General features: G+C 25.5%; 2 long non-coding RNA genes across 2 annotated transcripts in view; one reads left to right on the forward strand and one right to left on the reverse strand.

Annotated features, from left to right (window-relative positions):
* Positions 1-21,162, forward strand: part of LOC107451856 (uncharacterized) — a 110,523-nt gene that overhangs the window by 34,819 nt on the left and 54,542 nt on the right. Inside the window, exon 2 of the long non-coding RNA XR_001585118.4 lies at positions 8,437-8,555. This is a non-coding gene — a long non-coding RNA (uncharacterized lncRNA). The remainder of the gene's footprint in view (positions 1-8,436; positions 8,556-21,162) is intronic.
* LOC139425336 (uncharacterized) overlaps positions 1-21,162 on the reverse strand; it is a 97,841-nt gene that overhangs the window by 17,869 nt on the left and 58,810 nt on the right. The window lies entirely within an intron of this gene.

Consider the following 21,162-nt stretch of genomic DNA (forward strand, 5'->3'; position numbering starts at 1 on the left):
CCTTGTATATATATATATATATATTAATTTATTAAAATTTATTTACATTTTCATTAACTAAAATTATTTACCTATACTTTCATTTACATTAAGAACAATATTACAACATTAAAAAATATAAAAAACAATAAAACAACATATATAAAACAACATTACTACAGAAGAGATTTTCAAAAAAAAATTTTTTCATCTGTTATCTTTTCTTAAGAAAATTCCCCGTTGAGTTTAAAACTAATTCATCAGAAAAGTCTCTTTGGACCTTTTTCTTTGATTAATTTTCCCAGCCCATTTTTCGAGGCATATAAAAGAATAATCAAAATATATCAACGAATCGGTGAGATGGTCGTTTTCAGAGTATCTTCTTCAGGGGGCAACCACACCCAGTTGGGTCATTCTTCATCTTCTTTTCCAAATCCCCCATCTTCCTGAAGAATCATCATCTCCATAAGAGCAGCCTCTTTTTAAATGACATTTCATCATTTTTCCTCTCCTTCCTTCAAAGACCATCTTAAATTCTTTCGATAAATTGGTTCGTAATTAATATGCGTGTCTGATAATGTATCGGTAGAGATTGGCGAGTAATGAAAATGACGGATTTGACTTTTTCACTCGTTTTTCGGTTCTTATTTTAGTTTTTTTCTTCTTATAAGACGTTTTTAACTTTTTTTTTTCATCTCGTGTCTTTTGAGTAGACGGAGATTTGATTAGCGTCGTGTCATTTGCGGAGACTTGTCACGTGGTTTGATGTAGTGGATGACGTCTCTCAGAAAATTGGCGTGTAAATTAATGGAAAAACAAGGAGGTGGTTGTTGTGCAAATAGTAATTGGTCGTTGATTTTTTAAAACTTCTTTTTTTATACCGTTACTGAAAATTTATTTCAGATTTAGTTAATATTTTTCTCAGAATATCTACACGAATTTATATTAACTAATCAGAGTGTTGAAAATAAGTCAGAGGTTTTTTATTAGAATAAGATTTTATTAAAATATTTGTTACGGATCTTTTCTTCAGTTTTTTTAATTTTTTTTTTATTGACTGGATATCAAATTTTCAATTTATTTCTAGATTTGATATCCACTCAATAAATATAGGTCAAAAATTCCTATGAAATTCCTACATATTTTAAAAAATATTATAAATACATATTATAAATACATATTTATATTTATGCAGTTGTGACGTATACAGTTGTTTTAGACTTGTTTCTCACTTATATAATATTCAGGTTTAAAATTTAAAATATAGCTTGCGGTATTCAACTATTTCTTTACGAAATTTAGGTGTATTATTGCTAAAATTAAGCATGTAACTACTTTAAAAAAAACTCATCAGGAATATAAAAATAGTACCTTAATATTAAATAAAAGGATGGAGTATGATAAGCAAAACAATATATAGAACATTTTCAGAAATAAAAAAAATAAAGATATAATTAAATAAGTAATTAAAGTAATTCACGAAGCTTATGAATTATTATTTACCAACTTAATCTTTAAAAGTATGTAACAGAAGCTGTAAGAGATTTTTATTTCTTTTTCGTTTCTTCATTCTAATATCTATTTAATTTGCTTGTTCTAGGTATTACAGTTTATGGTTTTGTTTAAATTAGGTAATCTAGAAATATCTTAGCTATTTTTTTTATTAAAAATATGATCAATCGTTATATTTGATTGTATTTAAATTGACAGTATAAATCACCTTCGAATTTATTAAACAAGTTTTAAGTGGTTATAAAATCTGTTTTACCTAAATAATTAAAAATATATTCACTGTATAAGAAATATGTGACTAAATATTAATTAAATAATTTATTACTAAATGGAATACATTATTTATTAAATTATTTATTTATAAATAGAATACATTATTTATTATTGTATATGTGTATTTGCGATGTTTCTTGTTTCATAACTTAACTTTTTCAATCGGCAATATATTATTGATGCCAGTGATGCTTATTAGATTGTGGCAATTATAAGTCTACTGGTATTGTGCAAAGAGTTAATTCGTCAATGACATACTAATATGGTCACGTGATGTATGTATTGAGGTACTATACTTTTACTATTCTCCGAAACAAATAACGAATCTTTTTCTACGAATAAGCATTTATAAAGTATACGAATATGTACTTTGTTACCAAATTCATTACATACTCGTTAGAGAGATATAACTTATAGTATTATTTCGTTCATTTCTTTTTGAGTAACCCGGAATTCCACTTTTGAATATTTAGAAAACTTTCAAATATTACGTAAGAATGCTTTTTTGGCAATTTTGAATTACTTCTCCCCCTTGCTGGAAAAAATAAGCCAATTACAACCATGCTTACGTAAGAAAACCACATGCCTCGTATTTTTTGTTTTAAATGTCATTTGAATTTTCTGAAAATGTTATAGGAAAACGAAATAGACTTTTTTTTCTAATTTTATTTTTAAATTTGAAATTTTCGAATTTTTTTTACATTTTTCTTTTACATTTAAAAAATTTAAGGTTATTTTAATGCATTACGTAAGCATTAATCATACCCCTTCCCCCGTTAGGCGCTTGAGTAATATTTAAACGATCCTAAATTATCCGTTTCAGACCCTTAATCATAAATTATCCTAATTATTTTTCTATTTATTTTGCTTAAAACAAAATTCATGCAGTTAATGCGATAAAGATTTATTAATTTATGAAATTAAAATTTAATGCATAATTAGTTTGAATCGAACGTAGATAGCATTAATCTTATTCGTAAAATAGGATAAGCATTTACCAAAACAGTTATAATAACTGAGTTTTTAAATTTCATTATATGTATTATAGTGAAATATTTCAATACAAGAATTATGCTATTAAATTTAAAGTAGATTCACATATTTGTTTAGTTTTAGTGACATACAATATCGATTGATTTTAATTGTACTGCATTGTGTTCTACTTCAAAATATTTTTTTATTTGCTGTATAACCAAACACGAGATAGATTATTCCTTTTATCTAAAATATGACGCAAAATTTTAAGAAAAAAATTAATGTTTTATATAAAGTGTTATCGATTGCTTCCTTTTACTTTTCGATTTAGTGATGAATTTTAAGGAAAAAAAAACAATTTAAGTGACAAAGAACGAAATTAGATTTTTTTACTATAACTTTGATATAATACAAGTTTTTTTTTAAAGACGCCTAATTTATTAAGAGTGAATTGAAAAGAACGTGTTGCTACATCTTTACCTTTCCATCTAGTTCTAAATTTTGCAGTAAAAAAAACTGATTGACCGAAAACGAAAGAGATTCCTACATTTAGTGTCGAATTCCAAGACAATAACTATTAATTGACCAAAATTGAATTTGATTCTTTCATTTATCGCCAAACTCCAAAATATGATCTACCGATTGATTGAAAAAAGAATAGATTCCTTCAACTTGCATTTCATTGAGTACCGATTCTTTTAAAAAGAAAACAAAACAGACACTTATGTAGAAAATTATACTCTTAAGTTACTTTAATCAAGACAATTTTTTTTTCGAATATTAAATATTACAAACTACTTCAGCAGTACTATTTTACGCCTAAAGGAATGCATAATTCCTTTAAACTGTTTAAAATACTGAAATTATCAGCGCAAAAAAAAAAAAAAATCTTTTTAAGTTGTTTGCCTTGTGTATTTTTTCCCCGAATTAAACATTTAATCAATAAAGTTCATTTATGTGTTTTGCATTTTTATAGGGTTATTTCTTTTATAAAGAAATATAGATGGGGGGCGGCAGAAAAAAGGATAAAGATAATAGCAAAGCAGTTTTTTTATGATCTTCCAAGGAAAAAGTTTCGCTTTTATAAGGTAAACAACACTGATTTGCTCCAGCGTTTTGGCGCTTCATCTTTATGCTTTTATTGTAATAGCCTGAATGCGAATATTTATCACGATTATAAAGTTTGCCCGAAAAGAAACCCGGGTAAAATACGGAAGGAAAAGAAAAATTTGTTTATCGTGGCTCCGCGATCACCTTTACAGCAAACAATCATCTTTTACCACTTTTAATGTACTCCCCCCACCCCCACATCCATTCTTTCTCTCTAACTCATTTTAATGGGGGAACCTGCTCTAAGGTTTGAGCATTAAAGGTTTTCTGAAATATACGACACGATACGAAAACCTTAAAAACTGACAAAAAGCCTGTAGGTTATGAGTCTATGAGTATGGTGTGGGCTCGGCTTCAGGCTATTTTATGCAGTTTCATGGCAAGAAAAGGGGTTCGCGGGGGTTGCAGGGAAATTTTTTATTCCATCCTTAGCAAACTTTAAACTGTCTGCAGTGTCCAATTTAAAAAGTTCTAAGTGGAACATTAAATTGTTCTTAACTGCTCATAATCTTTGTTAGATAAGAAAATTAAAATTGCGTTTCTTTTCTTTTTTGGAAAAGGAACATTCTTTCTAAATGGAATTTTACTTTTTGTTCTTTTTTTTTAAATATATCTGAATAGTTGAAGAGAACTTTTATTGTATACTTCACTCCTTTATAGCCTTTATGTTTCTTTAGTATTTTGATTAATTTTAAGAGCACTTTAAAAAAAAATATATCTGAAATGCAATAACATTATTTTTTTCTCTCCAGAAATACCAGACACTTTTTGAATGCATTTATATTTGGTTTAATATTAGTGAATTTTAAAGTTAACATATTGCAGCACAATATTACTCACATCGTAAAAATGAATCGTTGTTAAATTTGATTACACGATATATAATACCGCTTTGAACGGAAACTTGCTTCAAATTAACATCCAGCAAATTAACCTTTGTTCCTCAGTGTTGTGACAGCCGAAACTTAGGACCTGGCCTTCTTCAGATTTTGATACAGATAACCCATTATTAGCCATTATTACCTATTATTAGTCGTTCTCTCTAGTTAATTCTAATGGTTTAGAAAGCCGATTGGTTTGGCTATGAACACCTTTTTTGATATTCTTAGTGTTGATTAGATATCCAGCTCATCTTCACCTTTGGATGTCAATAAAAATATCTACATCTTGATTTTTGCTTGTTGTGTATAATTCTTTATCGGTTAATGTTATAGACATTCTGATTAATACAACACTTATTGAGGTTATAAAACACGCGCAAATTGATATTATGGTTCAACGCTGTACTGTGTTTTAAGTGAGTGTAGTTTTGGATCAAATGCTTGAAATTTTAGATTATAAAAATTTGTTTTGCAAAACTTTCAAAGCGTTAACTAATTATTAAATTTTGAAAAAAAGAGAAAAAGTAATTATGTTTTGGTTTTTGCGTGTTGTTTATAATTCTTTATTGGTTAATGTTTAGATATTCTAATTAGTACAACACATATTAAGGTTATAAAACATTCGCGAATTGATATTATGGTTCAATGCTGTACCGTGTTTTAAATGAGTGTAGTTTCGGATCAAATGCTGAACATTTTAGATAATATAAAATTTGTTTCTTACAAACTTCAAAGCGTTACCTAATTATTACATTTTGAAAACATAGAAACTCATTGTGTCAATTGCTTACAATATTGCTTAAAATATTGATTGAAATTTTCGATACAGTTGAACCTCAATATCTTACAAATGTTTATGAATTTAAAAATTTTTCTAAGTAACGCTTTGAAAAATTGATCGCCTTACGCAAATTGATCTTTCCTCAGATTGATTACACTATAATTTAGTTGAACCTGAATGTAGACCTCATTTTAACCTTGATTTAACACCTTATTTTAATCTCATTTTATGGCTTTATTAAAAACAAAACAATACTTTACAGCATTAGGATTTAAATAACCAATATTATAACTCAGTTATGAACTGATTTTTATGAAAGCCTATAATAACGGCACTAAATAATGATAAAGGAGATAAAATTTCCCCCTTTTTAAATTTCGACCATACATGGATTATAATTAATATAAATATAAGTAAAAAAATATTGGAGCCAAGAAAATTTTCAAAAAATCTTCTAAAAATTCCGTTTGTGGCGTATAAAATGCTTTATTTCATAGCAATAATTTATCTGTTATTGAACTAAATTATGGTGGAACTTATTTATAATGAGCCCAGAATCAAGCAAATTTTCAAAAAATCTTCTGAAATTTATTTTATGACGTATAAAATGCTTTATTTCATAGCAATAATTTATCTGTTATTGAACTAAATTATAGTTGAACTAATTTATAATGAGCTCAGAATCAAAGCATGTAAATTTATAAACATAAATTAAAAAGATATTTAACAACAACATTATAAACAATCCCATTTCGACGAGGTAAGTTTACTTGTATAAAAATAGTTGCTTTGAAACTACATATAGGTAATTCGTAATGCATATAAAGAGTAAATAAAACATTTAAAAAAATTACCTTACTATAAAACATATGTCTTAAAACTTTTTAAAACCTTCGTAAATAAAAACTTTTTTTAAAATTCTATTTAGAGCTTATTTCCATTATTCTGTATCCATAAATACTCAATAGAGTTTAGGTGCAAAGAAATACATTTTACTTGAATTAATAACACAAACCTTATAAAAATAACGAATGTTTGACTTAAAAACAAGACAAGACCAAATAACATAGCTTAATTTTCACTATATAGTAATATACTATATAGCAATACTATATAATAATATTTATCATATAATACATAGAAAAAATTCTCCTTATTTAAAAAAAAATTTTACAGATGTCGTCATTGCTGTTTCAGTAAATTTTTCAACCAAGCGTACTTCTCACTGTCGCAACCCAGAAACTATTTAATTAAAATATGCATATTTCTAGAGAAATATTTAAAAAATATTGCGATATCAGAATTTTTTGTGCCACGTAATTCAGTTTAGCAATCCCAGAGAATTATTGATGCAAAGAAAAGAATTACCGTCATTCGGGGCTACTTTGTGCAGGATTTCGCAGTTTTTGAACTTTGANCATTTTTAACGTGAAATAAATATAATACTGAATAGCAGCACTTGAAAAATGCCAAATTCGAATTTGCACAAAGTAGCCCCCGCTGCACAAAGAATGACGGAACCGCAAAAAATAAAATAATTTTTTGCTGCCATATACTCTTATAAACAATCTTTTAATATTTTGTAAAATTTTTTAATTAGTTTCAGACTTATTAAATTTGAAAATGAGTACGTTTCTACAAAAGTTTAACAAACAAAAGTTTTTTCCCCTCTCTTAGGTAGAACCAAAGCCAAATATTCTCTTCGACCCTTATCCTACATTATACCATGTTGTAATATCACATGTTGTTCACACGTTGTACCAGCGATAAGCTAAAGGTTAAATAATAGGAGCTCAACGTTAATATTTATATAACCTAATATCAAGTGTTCTTATAACACAACTTCAACTAGATTTAAGGAAAAAGAGATGGCAAAGAGAGAACTCAGATAGCAAAGTAATCTGAAAACAATTCGGACAAAAAAAATAAAGAGCTTTCTAATAATATTAAATAGAAAAAATTCATACCTGATGAAAGAATACCGTTTCGAACTGCTTTTGTTTTCTCAAATATCTCATTATCTGTTCTGTGAAATAGTCTGAATGGCCATTATTATTAATTTAAATCAAAGTTTGCAAGGTTTAGGACAGAATGGATTAATCAACCTTCCTGTTCAAAACCCCTTTCCCCAAAACTGTCTTAAACTGTCCGAAACCCTTTTATTAAAATTGTCACAATTTTAAAAAAAATATTGTGAAAAATAAAAGTTTACTATTTGAACAGGAAACAAAATGAAGACAAGTTTTTATTTCATTAAAGAAGTTCATTATTATTTTTTAAAATTGCATTATTTATTCTTTTGCAAAAATATAATTTATCAGTATTTCAAAGCATATTTATTCATATTTAAGGGATAAGGTATTCATTTCTGTTGTTCAATGAATTGTGGAGCTTCAAAAGTTGTAAATCTTTTCCGATTGTATTATTTTCCCTCATAAAGTTAAAGCAAATAGTATAAAAAATGTAAAATATTTATTAATATATGTAATTTTGTGTACAATGGTTACACCTTTAAGAATTTTTACCTTTTACTTAAGTTCAAGGGTTTGGACACTTTAAGACAGTTTAGGACAGTTTTAGTCAGTTTTGGATAGTTTAAGACAGTAAAACCCACGTGTCCTGTCCAAAATCAATTTAGGACGTCTAAAACCCCAACCCTATAAATTCAAAAAATCTTTAACAGCTTTATATTTGTGAAATTCTGACTACTTTTACTGAGTTCAGGTACTCAACGGGTTAATGGCAACGAGTTCGAGGGAGAGTTAATTGTCACGAGGTGAACGCGTAATTTACATTTCGAACAAATATTCAGCGTTTTTGAGAAAAGGATGCAAAATTAACTGTGTACAAGACGCGTTAATTAGCAATCATATGTTAAACAACACTATCATATTTTGTTAAAATGTAACATTAACTTTTTTTTAGGTAATAGAAACTTTCATATTGGATTCAAATCTTTATAAAAGGAAAAAAAACTTGAATAAAGAAAATTGAAATAAAAGATCTGATTGACTGTCTGACGATGAAGGAAAATATGCAATTATGTGAGTTTTTTTAATTCATAAATAGTCTACTCTTATTTTGCATGTTTTTTATAACACTAACTTCGTAGTGTTAGTACTACACTGGCTTGCAATTGAAAAAACAATGTAAGCGCTTCACGATAGATTTCGTGAAGAGTGGTTCGACAATTTTTATCTTTCCATTGCTAATGAAGAAATAGAGTTTCATAAAATTGATGAAAATAAATTTTTAATTGCAAAACTTTTTTTGCGATATATGTAGCTTATCATACATAGATGCCAAATATATAAAAATCTCAATTTGAATTATTTTTGCTTATGATAATTTTTCAATTGCACTGCAGTACAACGTTATAACGTATATTTTATTACGTTAAAACTACCTCTTAAAATCAAAAAACTTTTTCGTTATCTTCTTACGCTATAACAAATATGCATTTGTTAATCTTAGAAAAAAATATGATTCCGATCATTGAAATATGAATGAATATTTAAATATGCAGGTAGAATTACGAATTTTACAGTAAAATTTGGTTTTCAGGAAGTACTTTCTTTTTGGAAATTTTAGACGATTAAAATGAGACAAAGACCTCTTGTTATGTTTAAGAAATCTGCACCAAACTTTTATTTGTTGTTTCTTGTTTTCATGAAATTCAGTTCTAAAATAACTTCTGAACAGTAATTGAAACATTAAAGAGCAACAGTTTATTATTAAGATTCAAAATTATTACAATTTGTTTTTGTTCAAACGTTTTTAAAAACTGTTTTTAGGAAATACTTAATTTTTTGAGGTTAAATTAAGACAGCAGTAAGCAAAAATATTGTTGCTATAATTAATTTGAATTAGTTTATTTTAAGAAATGAGTTTAAAAAACTAAAGTTTTCATAAAAATTATTTTCTTTAGATAGACAATAGCTCTTCCTGGAGTTTTTTTTTTACATTCATTCTATATGAGTTCATATAATTAAGAATATTAGAAATATTTATTTACCTATGACTTATTTACTTTTCTTTAAAAATCGATCGTTAATTTGATTTGACAAATATTTGATCGTTAATTATATTGGAACAAATATTTTAAATTTAATCAAAATATTGAATGAGGAAAAAATAACCTTACACATTATTTTTTTAAATTTGAGACTTTATCTGTTTTAAAAATTCAATGTCGTAAATTTTCAATTAGAAGACGAAAGTATTTAAAGGTAATTGAAATTGATACTTACATTTCTATTTCAAGTATTTTTTTGTTTCTTATATGGAGAATGTTCCATTTTAAATAAAAAGTAAAAATCTTTTATGCTTTAAAAAAAAAGAGAAACTTGCATTAAAAATTTCTTTTTTGATGGTTGAGAATTAAATTTAGATGCACATTAGATTAGGCTAAAAAATGAGACTTTGAGAGTAAAAAAAAGCAACAACAAAAAAATATCGAGCAACTATATATTTATAAAAAAATAAAGAAAAACACACTGCTTACCTATATTTTTGTTTTTTTATCCATAATTTAATTTATGCTTGCTAATTAAACGTAACTAAATTAAAAGTTATTTAATGATAATTTAGTTTAACTATGATTACAATTTATAAGTCATAAAAATAATTTCAAGCAACTAATTTTTTTAACTACTTTGTAATAAAAAGAATGTTGCAATTAAAATTACTGTTATGAATTACTCAAGATTTTCTTTACATGAAAGTTTTAATATCCAAATCATGTAAAGTCAGGCAAGTTTCTTCAATAGTGAAAAAAACAATGGAAAAAAAAAGACCTGAAAGAAATAATTCTTTTCAAACCCAATGAAATGGAAGAAACTCTTCTTCAGAAATAAATATTAAGTCAATTGTTTAATCGGTTTATAATTGCAATCTAGTTAAAATAATGACATTAATTTTAAAACTAATTAATCTATCACTTTGAAATAAGCAAAAACTATAAAGAAACAACTTAAATAAATTTTCAATGAAAATAAAAATACTTTTACAGATAATTAAATTAAATAAAATAATTCAAGACCTTATGGAAAAACCCTTACTTGTTTTAGACTTTTTGAAGATGAACAAACTCATGGACCTTGTCTAGCTAGGCTAGAAATGGGGATTTGAAAGAAGAGGAACTAAATTTAGTTAATAAAAATAAATTTAACAAATTCCTTGAGAAATTAAAATAACTGTAATTTTGTAATATTTTACGTAAATAAGTATAGTGAAGCCTAAGTTTATAATATAATATGGAGAACTGTTGAAACAGCGTAAACAAAATTTTATTAATGCTACCAAATTAGCAATAAACTACNCTAGGCTAGAAATGGGGATTTGAAAGAGGAACTAAATTTAGTTAATAAAAATAAATTTAGCAAATTTCTTGAGAAATTAAAATAACTGTAATTTTGTAATATTTTACGTAAATAAGTATAGTGAAGCCTAAGTTTATAATATAATATGGAGAACTGTTGAAACAGCGTAAACAAAATTTTATTAATACTACCAAATTAGCAATAAACTACTAAAAATAGACATTAAATTCGCAATTATTAAATATCATACTAATTTTTTTATCAAATCAAACAGTGTTGAACATGATATGATCTTTAGTCTTGCTTTTCTTATTTTTTCTTCTTTCTTTTGAAGTAGGCATAAGAAACTTGACATTCTGGTTCTATAATAAATTTATTTTGTTTAAATTATGCTATTCTTATAACAATTCTAAGCTTAGTATTAGTCTTTTTCAGTTTCTTCCCCTTCCTCCAATTTCCTTTATTTTGTCAAATTTCTGCCGTTTTATTTCAGTTACTTTCAAAAAACCAACCCCTTACCAGTTACTTTCAAAAACCAACCATTACAAAATGCCAATCCTGATTTTAGTAAATATTAATAAAACATCGCAATATACTGAGTTTTAAAGTGCTCACAATCTGAAAAAGATTAAAGGTTATTTTCCATTTTTTTAAAAATTAAAATTTATTAATGGTTATTATGGCTATTATGTTTATTATGGCTTTATTAATGGTTAAAAAATTTTAACTATGTTTTTAATTAATACCCGAAGTTAGAATGAAATAATTCTTATAGAATGAATATTCTTAAGAGCCACTCTTATGAAACTGTTCTCAATGGAACAAGGGAAATTAATATTAAGAGCGAAAAAGTTAAAACAGCTTTCCTACCATAACTATTAAAAACCAAAATCCATAATTTCTAGACTGCGGCTTTTCCCTACATTCAGCAGATTAATATTTCAAATCCTTCAAAAAAATACGTTTATTCGAAGAGAGTATGTTTTGCGTCTGATTTAGTAACTGACAATATTGTTTGTACAATTTAATTACTACATGAAATGTAATCTTTTGAATCATCGAGATTATATCGTGAAACGTAAAAATTCAATCATTAAATAAAATATTTGTAACGTGATCTCCAATTTTTTTTCTGTGCTCTGTACAGATTATCTAATGGCATTTATATTTGACTTCATGAATAACAGGAAAAAAAAACTTTTTCATTACAAAAAGACACGAAAAAATTTAAAAACGTAATAAAATAAGCAGAAAAAGAAATGGAGGAAATGTGTAAAATAATAGAAAAAGTTTATGATGAATTATATGTTTTAAACAAAATGACTTGCTTCAAGTAGTACACTCGCAGAAAAATTATCTTCAAGTTTTGATTTTTTCATTAAAAAGTACCTAAAAACATATATTTTTAAACTTTTTAAAAAAATACATTTACATGATTTTTTAATGATAGGATTTCCAAAAACCATACGAGTTTTTGAAAATATCATTCAAAAAATCGTTTATATATGGGTCATTCTCACGAAAACTCATTTTTCAGTTCATAAAATCCCAAAAAAGTAAAGTGAATAAAAAGCTCTGAAACTTTTTATATTAATAGAAATATGTAATGGCATTATAAAGAAAGTATATATCCTATAAATTATACTTAATATTTAAATTAATTAATTTTTTAAATAATTAATTTATAATTAATTAATTTATAATAATAATTAATTAATTAATTAATTTAATAAATAAATTAATTAATTTAATAAATTAATTTATTAATTTTTTAATTTATTTTTCAAATTAATTAATAAGTAAATTAATTATTTTCACTATTTAAAAAGTGAGGGAATGACACTAATAGTGAGGGAATGATATTTTATTTTAATACATGTTTTTATCTAAGTTACATCTACCTAAAGTTTGAAAATGATAACATACTAAGTATATCTAATATTTATTATAATTTAGTCTTATATATTTAATAGTTTTTACAGGTTTGGGAAATAAAATTGGCTGGCACGATTGAACAAAAAAAAATTTAATAATATACTCATCTTGAATCATTCCCTCACTTCAGCGTCATTCCCTCACTTTATACACTAGTGAGGGAATGACGAATTCAATAAAATTTAAAAATAACAGTTAGGCCTAATTAATTTCTGAAGTCAATCACATACAATTATATTCATACAAGAAAGCAACATATAATTATCCACTTTCTCGATGAAGTTGTATTTTATTTTACTCTAAAAAATGACATGAGGGAATGACAAATGTAAAAAATTTTACCTGGTTTGATTCATTCAAATTTATTCCACAGCAAAGCTTCTTTAAGTTGAAGATGGAAACATACTGCAATTTTGTTCTATGATGCCAGTTGTTAACTTCTGAAGTTTTTATTAAAATATTTTTATTCTAAGAAGATTGCAGGTGATAAGAACATTGTTGTGAGGGAATGACGCGAAACACTGGGGACAAAGTTTAAAATAGTGCTGTGTTAATATTTTTATCAGAAATTAAATTTAAAATTGATTTTCTGAATTCTATATTTCAGTATTCTGAAATAAAAAACACGAATTTGTAAATTTTTTTATTTTTATTTCAGAAATAATTTTTTCTTTTTTTAAATCAATAGTGGGGGCAAGTGAGGGAATGACATATTGGTATATTTTAATTACCTAAAATAAATTAATTTTATTTTTATTCTTTTGTTAGCTTGCATTCTGAAGGACACTTTTCCTGAAATTTTTTTTTCATAAGTTGTAAAACAAACTTAAAATATACTGGGGACATGAAAATGACTGTTTTTGTGAGAATGACCCATATATGATTCTTAAGATTATAATCATAGGAATATAATTATTAAGTTATATTTTTAAGTTAAAAATATTACATTCATAAAAATATTATAAGAAATAATTATAACTTTCATCAGTAATTTTCTTTATAAAAAAGTAGTTGATTTAAATTAATGATTTTTTTTAAATCAACTAATGTAAATCACTCCAACCCTGTTGTTCAGCACCCTAATATCGCTAAAGAAATTTGCGTAATATTAAATTTTTGACTTAATATTAGGAACTATTTTTTTGCATGCTGTCCATATTAATAAACTTTTATTAACAATGTTGTCAATATTGTTTCCACAAAAATAGATCTGCGGCAACTGTTGTGCGCTGAGGGTTAACAAAGCCTGGGTTAACAAAGAATGGGTTACCTTTTTTTAACCAATTAAACACGCGCTTGAAAATTATACTTTTTTTAATAAAAAATTCAAAAGATTTAAATTTATAATTTCTTTTAAGAAAATCAAATGATTTAATTCATGCCAACTCTGTTCAACATCCTAATATATAACTAAATTTTGTTTAATATTGTTCAAATATGTTTTTTTTTATGTCACAATTTAGTTATTAATTTGTTACATGACCAGATTTTAGAATAGCCTTCAAGAAGTTGTAAAACATTTGGTAAACTTTATAAAAATATTTATGCAGAGAAAGACAGTATGCGAAATTTTTAATTAGCCAAAAAGGGTTTTTCATTCAAAATAATTTTGAAAAACAATGACGAAATTTTGTTTAATATAAATTTTTTATGTCACAATTGATGCCATTTTCTTTTAAGTTATCCAAATTAGTTACTTATCATTAATATTGTTTTCGCCAAAATAAGGCAGCAGCAACAACCGATACGGACCGAATGGGTTAACCTTTTTAACCCATTCAACACGTGCTGAGGTGGTTCTAACACACGTTTTGGAAGCCGTTAGTTCGTTCACCTTTTCTCCAACCCTTCATGGACATGGTATGGGGGCCCACCTCTTTCGATCCCACTGATGGAGGGGGGGCCCTTTTCCCTTTCATCCGGCACCTCTTTCAACTCTACTTCCGTCCGGATAACGCAGCTGGGATATACTTTTTTTTATTATGACATAACCAACCCCTTTTTCACCAAAATTTTTAAAAAACTTTTTTTCTTTCCCGGTAGGTACGGGTTAGAAGAATTGGTTTTTGACTGGGAAGAGGATCTTGAAGGGCGAAAAGGGGTTCCCGGTTACATGTAGGTCAAGGACGAGAGATTGTCTGTGGTTTCCGGATCGGGTTAAATTTTACCCTTCTAGCTCAAACTGCTCTTCGTGCTCAAAGAGTTAACATTTACCGTTAGCCAAATCTGCTCGTAGAAATTCTTTGTTTAGAACCCGCATAGTGTAAGTATTGGTCAAAATATACAAATTAGTTTATATTCTAGCTTCATATTTTTTTGTTTTTTTTAATAATGTTTGACGATTTTTTTAATATTGATGCCCTTTTTAATAATGTTATTATAACTAATTAGTTTTTTTTTTCGAATTTCTATCAATAATTTGAATTTGTTCTGTAACATTTTGAGCTCTAGCTCAAATTTCTCTTACTGCTCAAGAAATTAACATTTAGATTTATGCACCTTTATACAGCATTACAGTTTTTTTACTTTCTTATACAAAAAGTAGAAATTACTGTATGATACTTAGGTTTTGATGGACTTTCAGGTTATAGTGATCCATATATTTTTGTAGGTACTCATTAACTCATATATTTATATATACACAACAATTTTAAAATTTCCTATTTTCATTTTTAAGAAAATTCTTGCTTTAGTAAAAGTTTTAGTTTGATAGTATTTCTTAGAAATCTAAATATATGTAATGAAACTGTACGTGTTTAAATTTTCCAACTTATAAGCTGATATCATCATTATATAAATATTTCTTAGAAGCATCTATTTATTGGAATAAATAGAAAGCAGTTAGTGTAGTTAAGAAAAGCGGTTATAAATTAAAAAAGACGCAAAATATATCGAATATTATAAATCACATTTGAAAAAGGGGAAACTGAAAAAACCTGCTTGATTGCCTGAGTTTCGATGCGGTCATCTTTTAAGTTTTGAAACTTCCAATCACGATCATAACCAAAAAAGAGCAAAGGAGATTTTAGAAACATCTGATATTATTTTATCTGATGATGATTTTAGACCCATCAGTCAAATAAACTGGTCTTTAAATAATATATATATATGTATGCTCTAATTGTATTTTTTATATGCATTTTTGCCATATTAAAACACTTTATGATTAAGCCCTTTTTACAGGAAAAGAAACGTAAGATGTAAAGAGATTATTTAAGACTTTAAATAAAGTATTAAAAAAATTAGTTTCCATGCAATACTGAAATTGTCAATGCTAAGTATTTATAGAGGAACATGCATCCTGCATATGTTACTATTTAAAATGACATAAATAGTAATTTATTATAAATACAAAGTATTTTATTAATTAATTATTACAACATATACTGATTAATGAAATAAATTTTGGAACTATTTATTGGATACATATTTTTTATTGAAACATAATTTAAATAAAAAATTACTTTCTTACATTTCAATTTTTATATCGAACATTATTTTGATAAACAATAAAAATTTGAAATTATTTTTCTAAACAAATTCACTAATTTTTAGAGGTAAATTTATTCCGCTTTCATTCTTAGAAAACCTGTCACCAAATATCTATATTTAAAAACAATAAGTCTGCTGTTTCTTGAGGTAACAAACATTGTGCACTATAAATATATCTGATTTCTTTCATAAATCTGACAGTTGGAAAACTATTTATGGATATGTAAAATTTTGCTGTCATAAAAGTTTAGCTCAAACTAAAATTAGTATTACCAACTGCATGGAAGTCATAGCATATTAATTAAGGATTATTATTAGATAGTAAATTACATAATTTGAAAGCGAAAGTATAATACCAAACAACTCATAATGTAGAAATAATGACACTATTTTTTAGAAGAATTATTATCAAGTTTTTTTAATTCATTGAACTCACTTGAATTTATCATGCCAAACACTTTAGTAGCATTTTTTTCATTTATTTTAAACTCAAATTTGAATAAAGGATTCCAATGGATAAAAAAACATTGTAGTAATCAAACGCAAATTTTGATGGATTAAACACAATATTTACGTTTACAAATCTTACTTTTTTTCTTAAAGTAAGCAATATTCGTTGGGAAACTAAGCAATATTCGTTGCAATATTCGTTCGTAAAGTAAGCAATATTCGTTGGGTTCAATGGGGAAAAAAACTATTTTGGGTCAAAATCTTTATCCCAAAACAGACATTTGAAGCAATAGAAATAAAAAAATTATGAATCTAGTATTCGAATATAGATTTTTTTGCAGATTAAAATATAAAACTAATTAAGGTAGATCAATATTAGTTGGAGTCAGAAACAACTCAATTTACCAATTAAATGTATGCTGAAAGAAATATGCACATGCAAGTGTAAGTTAAGTTGAATTAACAACATAATTTACACTTTAAAATGATAAGAGAACACTTTTTTCTCAATCTAGTATTCTAAACTCAATATGCAGATTAATGTAAATTTAAAAGCGAGAAAAAGTATTCAATGTAGCATAATTTAATGAGGAGTAACTAAACATACTTATTGGAAGTATGCCAAAAAATGCACTTCCTTAAATTAATTTGATAAGTTAAATAAATATCATAATTTACACCTTAAAATATTAAGAGAACGGTTCTCTCTGAATCTAATATTCTAAATACAATATTCAGTTTCTAACAAGCTTAAATACAAAAATATTTAGCACAGCATAATATTGGGCTAAATCGTAAGAAACTCAATTTAGTCATTGAATGTATGCTAAAAGAAATGCACATGAATTAACAAGTTACATTGAATTAACAACATAATTTACACCTTAAACTATGAGGAAAATGCCTTTCTTTCAATCTAGTATTATAAATAAAATATGCATATTATTGCTAATTTAACTACAAAAATATTTAATGTAGCATAAGATTTGGCGGAGTCATAAACAACTTATATATTGAAAGTATGATAAAAGACATACATCAGAACAAATTTGTAAAGTTAAATTAATAACATGATTTATACTTTAAAATATTCAGTGGAAGTTTTTCTCTCAGAACAGTAAAAAAATATCGATTATAATTTATATGATCAGAGGCAAATTTTATTGGACAAGGAGTCACAACACAAAAAATTGATAATTGCATCTCATTTACAAAAAACAGACTGTCTGTGCAAAATAATGATTTCACATTAATTAATTGATCGAAAATTTTTTTTTAACTTACATTTTTAATAATTTAATGAAAGGGCTTCATTATTTCATTAAAACTTGTTTAAAATTGAACTTAATTAAGTAAAACTTTATTAGGTAAAATTAGCTAGATTTAACTTATTTGGTTAAATTAAGCTTAAAATAGTTTTACGCAATTACTTTTTAAAATAAACGTTTTCATAATTAATGATTTTAAGTAAGATATGCTTCCATTTTATTCAGGCCGTAAATTTTTGTCTGAATAGTTTAAAAATAAATTTCTCTTGCTACCCGTTAGTGAGTTACAAAAAATACTGGAAGTTATTTATAAACCTAATATGATACCAAACCTAATATGATACCAAAATAATGAAATTTTTATCTTCGATACGTCTTAGAAACTTCATTATTTTAGATAAAAGATATTGCGCTTCTTAGAAATTTTTTTAAGTAAAAGAGTTTTTTAAGGTTAAATCTAAGACATATTTGCTATTGCATGAGTTAGAATTAATTTGTGATACAATTATTTATCAATATCATATTGTTTTGTTATGAAATGCACTACACTCTAAATTCTTACTTTTGGATTGATCTCAATTATAAATTTAAAAGAAAACTTTATATTTAGTTGAGTATAAAATGCATGTATAATCATTTCTTAAGTTTAAATAAATTTAAAACTAAATTAAGTTTCATTTTTAAATTTTAACTAATCTAAATTTCTGGTTGATATTAATATTCATTCAGTTTAATCTCCAATTAGATTCGGTGAAATTATTTTCAAACATCAACTTTAGTTAAATCAATTATTATATCTATCAAATTCCAAATTCAGTTGACTCACCTTAATTTCTTAGTAATTTAAAATTTTTATTTTTTCCTCATTGTTACTTAAAATTGAATTTTACATTTAATGGAATTTTATTGCCACATTTAGTATGATAAAAAAAAACTTTTTAGATCTCAATTTTAAATTTATTGGGTTTTAGAGTTTAATAGAATGCTACTCTTAAATTTAAATAAACCTCAAATTGGATCTACTAAAGAATTGTTCTTAAATTTAGTACTTTTATTGCATTCAAAATGATGCAGCGCATATGTTAATTATTATTGTATTTTAAAATATTATTAAAACAATTTGTAATGCTTAAGGTTTATTAGTATCATTCAACAAAAGAGTAATACATTATTAAAAGTAATTCAAAAAATTTTTTATACGATTAAATTATTTTTTTTAAAGATTTTTATTTAATTTATTATTTTTAAATTAGTATTTTTAATTTAGTATTTTTAATTTAGTATTTTTAAAGTTTCTCATTCTTTACGTTCACTTTTAATTATTTTTTATGTAATATATGCCAGTTACAAATGAAACTTTTGATTTCAAGAGCCATTCTGATATTACCTTAAACTTAGAAATTACATCTTCATACTCTCTAATGTGAAGGCAAATCATACAAACATAAATAATAAAAATATCCGCGTAGTGGTATAATCTACGCGAGCAGATATTTATCTGTTTTAACTAACAGAAAAGCTTCGTTTTTGCAATATTAATTATTTTGGCAAACGGNTTAGTATCATTCAACAAAAGAGTAATACATTATTAAAAGTAATTCAAAAAAATTCTTATACGATAAAAAAAAATTTAAAGATTTTTATTTAATTTATTATTTTTAAATTAGTATTTTTAATTCAGAATTTTAAAGTTTTTCATTTATTACGTTGACGTTTTTAATTATTTTTAATATAATATATGCCAGTTGCAAATGAAACTTTTGATTTCAAGAGATATTCTGATATTACCTTAAAACTTAGAAATTATATCTTCATATTCTCTAATGTGAAGGCAAATCATAAAAACATAAATAAAGAATACCCGTGGCGTGGCATAATCTGCGCGAGCAGATATTTATCTGTTTTAACTAACAGAAAAGCTTCGTTTTTGCAATATTAATTATTTTGGCAAACGGAAGAAAGACTTTTAAACTAATTAAAAATTTACTTTTTAATTTTTTAAGTTCTGAGCTAACATAAAATAAGACATAGAAACCAGATTTTGCTACCTTTATATTTTGATTCCTAACATAATAAATTCATTTTCATTTTGGTTAAAAAGTAAAAACTGAATAATTTATTTAGGTCGCAAGTTTTTAAAACTATTTTTTAGTAATATTTAATGGATTTCTCCATTTAAATACAATTACGCCCATTTGAAAATTAATATGCATTTTTTTATTCCCATTTAAACATTATTGTTCCATTTAATTTCTATTAAAGTAATTTTAGCTGCCATTCAAGCTTAAGCGTATATTGATAAAATTTTGAAATCAATTGTGCATTGTGACAAAAATTTGTTCGATTTAAAAAATATATAATAATGTGACAATAATAATAAATAAGGTCTTTTCCGATCGATTAAAGTATTATCAATGACCTCATCTTTAAAAAGCAACGATTTATTTTTTAACTACTAGATTAACTTTAAAATGAAAAAGAGATAACTTATTTAAATAGAAATTTGAATTGAAATTGATATAAGCTTTATACGACATGATCAAAACCACTCTGAAAGCTCCATTTAAGACACGACAGGTTTACAGTGATATGCTTCATTATGTAAATGTCGATTGATACATTTGCTCTACTTGAAATCTTAATCAAGAATTAAGTTTTTTTACCATTCAGCAAAGATAATTAATTCATACATACTCTATTAAAATTTCTATTTCTGACCTTTTGGCAACTAAAGTTGGGCTTTTTTTTTTTAAAGAAAGTATTGGCGCCATTCAATAAAAATTAGGCAGATTTTTTGACTGGGAAATTTTTAACTTGGAATATAACCAGAAATATGTTCAAACGTTAAAATATTTGAGCATATATTTGAGGAAATTTTATGCAAAAGTGCATGTTTTATAACGGGTGGAAGAGCAAGGTCACTTTTCTTCTACCTGTGATTGGGAACATATTTTTTCTGAGATTGTGACGTTATTGTTATGCTAAAAGAAAATTTTAACTAAATAATATTCAAAATACACTGTTATTTCTTAGAAAAAAATGGTTAAATAACAATTTATTTAATCGTTATTTAACCATATCCAAACAAAACAGTTAAATAACCATAAATAAGATGATATTCAAACTGGTCACTGGGAATAAAACAGTTTATTAAGTGCTTTTATCTAACATGGTTAAGAACCCAG

The sequence above is a fragment of the Parasteatoda tepidariorum genome, chromosome 4 (assembly GCF_043381705.1).
Source record: "Parasteatoda tepidariorum isolate YZ-2023 chromosome 4, CAS_Ptep_4.0, whole genome shotgun sequence".
In the NCBI taxonomy this organism is placed as follows: domain Eukaryota; kingdom Metazoa; phylum Arthropoda; class Arachnida; order Araneae; family Theridiidae; genus Parasteatoda; species Parasteatoda tepidariorum.